The following is a 6,526-nucleotide window of genomic DNA, read 5'->3' as shown; positions in this document are numbered from 1 at the left end:
GAATTTCGATGACGTCTTGTAAGGCGGCCAGAATGCTTCCGATTTTCACAGTGTTAATAATCACACATTAATAACTGCAATCGGCTTGTTGTCTCCTACAGGCGCCTCTTCTTCAACTTCTGCATACATGCTTCTTCAAATTAAAATATATACAGTAACTTTTCATACGAATTCAATGACAACAAAAACACACAACATGCAAACAAACACGGCCGTTCCAATGCGGGGCGCCAAGCTGGACTTTTGCGCATGCGTGTTCCATTAATTAGTTTGGTCTCTCTTACGATGTCACTTCTTTCACTATTATCGTTCATATAGTGTACACTTATTTTTGGTCCCACTTTTGACGTAATTTTTTTACTATTATGATCCGTACAGTGTACGTTCATTTTTTGTATCATGGTTGACATTCTTCAGCCATATTCGGTGCGTACAAATAACGTCAGAATATTTTGCAAGACATTTCTACAAACGACCCCTTAATATTACGTACAGTGTACGTCAGTGTGCTACCTGGGAACTTAAGGGCGGGGAGAGACATTTGAAAGGAGGGGGAGAGACTTGAAAATTATCGAAAATGACCGATAGTAGTTCGAATCTATAATTTTGGGAGTCGCTGAGATAAACAATGATACTTCTGATGCCGTGCCCCGCAAAATGGGGAGGGGAGAGGGATATATAAAAATCACCGAAAGTGACCAATATCAAAGAGCGCTTTAGTAATAGTAAAAACGGGGCATACTACTATTTTTCTTTAGTTTAACCTAGGGTTGCCATATTACCCGATTTTAGCGGGTACCACCCGATTTTCAGGTCCTATATCCGTCCTTCGCTTAATCATCTCTTAATCATGAAAAACCACCCGCTTTTTTGGATTGGAGAAAAATCTAAGACGACTTTGTTGATAAAGTGTTGTTATATTCAACATAAAACGCTACATCTCTATGTAAACCTCAATCGTGATTGAGTTAAATTTGGAGTAGCGCATTCTCAAGCTGTGAGCTATTTGCCCAGTGCGCGTGACAGATGTTGTGAAACCGTGGTAATTTTGTATGTTAGTACGATTTCAAGTAGCAATCTTTAAAAATGATTAGAATTCTATAAGAGTTGGATCAAGACTTCTGAATATGTCTTACCTTTCTTATGATAAACATTCAGAAATTATTTTGTGATTTTAGAGAGAAAACCGTATGAACAATGGGTGGTATCAATAAAAATAAGTAACTACTCCTGAGAAGTCCTGCTCGAGAATCGGAGTAACTACAGCTGGAGTAATCTCCTCCCTCAATTTCGTATCAATAAAACAAGCCACTACTCAGGTCTAGTCTGCTCCAGATTTATGAACGTTTACTCGCGCTTTCTTTGCACGTAGCACTGAGTCGTATCAATAAAAGAAGTAGTTACTCATTTCTCCCATCTGTTGGGCGGTCATTTCGTTGTGGGTAACTTCTGCCGCATTATCCTAAACGCCATGGAACGGACAAGTAGCAACGACAGTTTCAATTAAAGTGCATTTGTGGATATTATAAAAGTTCCAGTGGTGCTTTCAAAGTCACAGTTACCAGAAAGTAAACGAAGGAAAGCCGAAGCTTTAAAGGCAATTACAGTGAAATGCAACGAAATATCAAATGAGACACAAATCCAAAAGAGAATCTTTAATATCCGAGCGAGCATTTACAAAAAAAAAAAAAAAAAAAAAAAAAACACTAATTTCAAAAAGAAAACAGGAAACAAGAAAGTAATACTGAAACCACGGGAACGAACCTCTTGGAACTGATGGATGTTGATTGGAATCCAGCAATATCAAGATTAGCACGATAAGTGCATATCACGTGTTGTCCAAGGTCTTTTGGCTTTAAGAACGAAATCAGACACTTGGTCCCTTTGTTTCCTTTTTTAAATAGTCCAGCCAGTCACGTCGTAAAGCACGTCCATCTGATTGCGTTTTCCACACCATGCATGTCCCCTTTCACCTTGTCATAAAAAAACATACATTCTCATGTATACACCCTTCCTATCAGCGTCGAGTTGAGTTGATTTTGAGTTTAATGTCCTTTTCAGTAGCGAGGCTATATGAGACGGGACCCACTGATTAACTTGGAATCCGAACCATATGAGCTACCGCCGGGAATCGAACACGGGTCTCTCATGCCAAAGGCATGTACGCTATCCGCTTAGCCACGAAGGAGCTCTTCCTATTAGCGTATTCGTTTCCAAAATACTAGGTTTCTTTATTGCCACGTGTTTATAGTTAACCCTTTCACAGAGGAAGTCGACTTTTGTCGACAGAACCAAATTTCCTTAACATGCGAATGTCGACTATAGTCGACGTGTTAAAATTTGTTTGTCCGTATCTTGGCTTTGTCGAGAGTAGTCGCCAAAGTTGTACCGTTCATTTTTGTTTGTGTTCTATTGTTTTCGATAAACAATAGAAATCACACAGAAAACCTTTGGCGACTACTATCGACAAACCCAAGATACAGACAAATTTTAACACGTCGACTATAATCGACATTCGCAGGTTAGGGAAATTTTTTTCCGTCGTCTTCCACAGTGAAAGGGTTAAGTGCTCTGATAGCACCCGGAAATGTATATTGTTCTTGCCACTCTGCCTTTGCTGTTTGAATATTACACACACCTCCGGAAACAATCAATTTTCAGATTTCGCAATAATCGCATCCATTACACTTGTAGTAGTCATAGACACAGTACTTTGAGACACAACAGAATCCCCTGACATTCAGACCTGGAATCCCGGATCACTCACGTAAAGCAAGAAAACCCGCATCTTTTCATCATTACGTAGTGCATCACCCCAAATTTCCGTTGATTCTCCTAAAAAATGTTGTGCTAACTACTCTACATATTCTTTCATGAACCTATGCTCTTTGTAATCTCCATTTGCAACATTTCTATGTAATTTATAAATTTTGCTACATAGCAAAACAATCATATACTCTGCCATATTTCGCACGGAGTCACCTATTTAGCTTGCTCCACAAATTTGGAGAAGTTACCAGCATCACAGAACAGTCTTTGATTTTTATTGATATCAAACGCGGAGTAGTTACTCGGCTCGAGAATAGAGGTGTGGTTACTTGAAAAGGGCGGGGCTTCTTCGAGGTCAGCCGAGACGACCAGTGCTCAGTTCTCTTTTTATTGATACCAATGCGAGTAACTACTTCAAAATTGGGCGTAATGAGTAACTTCTCCGTTTTATTGATATCACCCATGTGCTTTTTTTTTTCTTTTTTTTTTTTTTTTTGGAAAACTTGCCTTATACATATCCTTACATTTACAGTTATATTACTGTAATACTTAGTACTTACTTCACAATTCGGAACACATTTGTTGAACTTAATAAAACATTAAAGGGAAAAACTAAATTTGCTTTACCTTAGTTCCGTTAGAAAAGTACATTGCAACAGTCACTCAACAAAGAAATCACACACACACACACACACCAGGCCCGTATCCAGGGGGGGCGCCCCCTCTAAATTTTTTCTGGCCCCCTAAAAGTTTTACAGTAGGCTTGCAAAAGAACTATAATATGGTGATGACCTATCATATGGTTGGATTGGGCCCCCCCTAACTTCAGCCAGGCCCCCCCTACATTTTTGGGCTGGCTACGGGCCTGACACACACACAAATGGTCCGAAGGATCCCAGGTCAGTATTTGTAATACAATACATAAGTTCACATCAGTGCGTACGGTTTAGAATCCCTCGCTTTTCTAATTTTAAAATATGGCAACCCTAGTTTAACCCAGCGAAATTGAGGTGCGTCTTGGATTCGAGGACGTCTTAAATTCGAGCAATTATCGAGAAATTCTTAATTAAAGATATTATTAACGTGTTATTAAAACTACTTGGCTAGCCATAAATATTTTTAATTTTGTATTATATTCAATCATTCAGACAACAGTAGTGTCCTGCGCTTGCGCAGGACGTGCGGGTTTGCTAGTAATAATGAAAAGCAACGCAAAGAAAAAGTCATGTCAGTTGTATCTTTTATCGTATAGATTGTCTAACAAGTAAGGGACCATATGGTTGTCGCGCAAATCACATGCAGACATACGCCATCTGATTGAGCATGAAAAAATATGGAGAACACAGAATTTTAAGGTGCTAAGGGCCATAGGGAGCGGAGCGAGGAAAGAGGAAACATTGAATGTCGGCAAAATTGGAGAAAGTCAGGAATGACGGGAAAAGTTAATTTCGTGCAAACAAGGAAAGAAAGTCAACCAAAAGAACGAAACTAAACATAACAAGGGCATCAAGGATGAAGAAAGATCATAATCAGGGTTGTCATCCGGACCGCAGTGTTGCCAACGCTGCATAACATTCATTGGAAGATATAGCACAGTATAGCAATTCATGCACAAAAATATTAGCAACACAAAAGACAATCGAAAAGACTCTGTACAGGTGCGTAAAAAGGTTTAACGTAGTCGTGAGTCAATATTACACCCGCGTGAATACAAATGGAGGAAAATAGAGAACAGTACGCACCATTTGTAGTTTAATTGCAGTTGACGTGAAGATCACGGATGAATGCGTGGTCAACACACAAACTTTTCTCGCAGTGAGCACAGCGGATGAAAGCAAGCTGGTCACACCCGTCTCTGCAGCATTCCTCTGTAAGTCCTTTTTCAAAGCAATATGCGGAACGTATTTCAAACTGTCCAGGATGTTCATTGGAGTAGCCACATTTGAAAAACGCAAAGCGTATCATCTTTTGGAATCGCCTAGAGGAAAACTGGTAAGGAACAAATCACTGAAGGCGGAGAAAGTTCTCACGTTGCCACGCATTAATACTGGAGAACACTAACGTATCTGTGATCAACTTCACCATGTTTTTGAATGGACGAAAGAAGAACACATCAGCAGGTTGTATAAGACGTATACATTTCGGAGGAATCAGCTTTTTGTAGAACTGAACATCATCAGGAACTGTCATGTTGTAAAGAGTGTGATCCTTGTTTGGAGTCCAGGAATCAGCCAAAAGCAAAACACGATCCTTACCCTGAAGATCGGGTCACAAAACTTCTTCCAGAAAGATTTGAAAATCCCGTTTGGTCATATTCGCTGATTTGCTTGCGTATGCTTTCACATTGGGGAATTCAGCGACCATGCGCGCTGGAAAGTTACCACTGGGTTCCGAAACAAGAACGTACATCGGCAGAACACCGATCATCATCATCATCATTGCACGATGCTTCCAAACACTTTTGTTTCTGTGTTATCATGTGTATCCCCTTCACTTTCATGTCTATATTTGTCCTCTCTCATGTACATTATTCACTCACGACTATCGTTAAGCCTTTTTACGCACGTGTACAGAGTCTTTTCAAATGTCTTTTGTGTTACTAATATTTTTCCTTGTGCATGAATTGCTATACTGTGCTATACCTTCCATATCAATGTTATGCAGCGTTGGCAATACTGCGGTCCGAATGGCAACCCTGATTATGATCTTTCTTTGTCCTTAATGCCCTTGTTATGTTACTTTCGTTCTTTTGGTTGACTTTCTTTCCCTGTTCGCAAGAAATGAACTTTTCCCGTCATTCCTGACTTTCTTCAATTTTGCCGACATTCAATGTTTCCTCTTTCCTCGCTCCGCTCCCTATGGCCCTTAGCACCTTAAATTTCTGTGTTCTCCATATCTTTTCATGCTCAATCAGATGGCGTATGTCTGCATGTGATTTGCGCGACAACCATATGGTCCCTTACTTGTAAGCTGGTAGCTGCTTTTGAATGAATCTATGTCGAATTTTTTATTGTGCTGAATCTGTAACACTGTCACAAAACGAAAAATTGGAATGATGAAATCTATACAGAATTGGATATGAAATCTATACAGCCTTCATTTTTACAATAAAGATACAGTAAGTTAATTTAACACAATTTTTTTCTTCCTTTTCAATGGAAAGTGAAAGGACAGCAAAAAAGAAATATTTGTTGACCAATGCTAGGTAACAACTAGATGCGTCATTTATGAACTCCTTATCAAAGCTGGAAACAACTGTGAAAAAATAGAAGTGCAAAACAGAGGTGTACTTCAAAAGATGCGTGTTCTTACTAGTAACTATTTTTCTGAAACGTAAGACTGTCTCTACCATCTCGAAATCTTATAAAGGCGCTGCTTTATTTACACACTTGATATCATGTCGAACTATACAAGATAGCTCTTTCGTGAATTCTATGACCAATCTCCAGTAATATGGTGTGTAGTCCGTAGTAGATTGGTTTGTATTATAAGAATTTAAAATGTACCTAAAAGGGAAAGATTGGGTTTTCGATTAGATTTTGCGATGCACTATTTCGTTTGCATCACATTTCTATGGTTTTGTATCGCAAACTGCGATGTGATACCGCTTTTAAAAAACGCTAATATATACAAGGAGGTATCAAAAAGTTCGTGCAATTACCTAGAAGAAATCCACTCTGGCGAACTATGAGACCATGAGTCCTTCTCTATGTAGTCACCGTGCACTAGCGAGCGACACATTTTTGCAAGCAGTTAT

The sequence above is a fragment of the Thermobia domestica genome, chromosome 10 (genome assembly GCF_964235325.1).
Source record: "Thermobia domestica chromosome 10, izTheDome1.hap1.1, whole genome shotgun sequence".
In the NCBI taxonomy this organism is placed as follows: domain Eukaryota; kingdom Metazoa; phylum Arthropoda; class Insecta; order Zygentoma; family Lepismatidae; genus Thermobia; species Thermobia domestica.
Note: the sequence above shows the minus strand (reverse complement) of the source record.